Genomic DNA, 827 nt, shown 5'->3' with positions numbered 1-827 from the left:
GACAGAGGGATGGGGATGGACGGACGGACATAGGAGAGAGAGGAGAGCAGACAGACAGACAGACAGGGGTAAGAGAGAGCGGACAGATGGACTGACAGGTAGGAGTGTGGAGAGAGCAGACGGATGGACAGGGGTAAGGGAGAGTGGGCGGACGGACGGACAGGGTAGGAGAGGTGGGAGAGCGGAGAGATGGGTAAAAGAAAGCGGACAGACAGACAGATGGGGGTAGGAGAGAGCGGACAGACGGATGGACGGGGTAAGGGAGAGTGGGTGGACGGACAGACAGGAGTAGAAGAGGCGGGGGAGGGGGCAGGGAGATGGACAGGGGGAGGTAGATGGACAGGGGTAGGAGAGAGGGGAGAGCAGACGGACGGATGGACAGGGGTAAGGGAGAGTGGACAGACAGATGGACAGGGTTTGGAAAGAGGGGGGAGCAGACAGACAGATGGACAGGGGTAAGAGAGAGTGGACAGACGGACAGAGAGGGGTAGGAGAGAGGGGAGAGTGGACAGACAGACAGACAAGTGTAGGGGAGAGTGGACAGACGGATGGACAGTGGTAAGGGATAGCAGACAGAGAAATGGACAGGGGTAGGGAAGAGGAGAGAGCGGACAGGTAGACAGGCAGGGGTAAGGAAGAGTGGACAGACGGACAGACAGGCAGGAGACAGACAGGACGAGTGGGTGGCCTAGATGGACGGACAGGTGGACAGACAGGGCTGGCCAGGCCAGAGGGAGGGACGGACAGACAGCCGGACACACCGGGCACTCCAGCACCGTCTCCTCTTCCTTCAGTTCCACCTTCTTGTCCCCGGGCTCGGCGCAGAG

This window comes from Haliaeetus leucocephalus, unplaced genomic scaffold (assembly GCF_000737465.1).
Source record: "Haliaeetus leucocephalus isolate CR32 unplaced genomic scaffold, Haliaeetus_leucocephalus-4.0 Scaffold227, whole genome shotgun sequence".
NCBI lineage: Eukaryota > Metazoa > Chordata > Aves > Accipitriformes > Accipitridae > Haliaeetus > Haliaeetus leucocephalus.
This window is presented reverse-complemented; position numbering follows the sequence as displayed.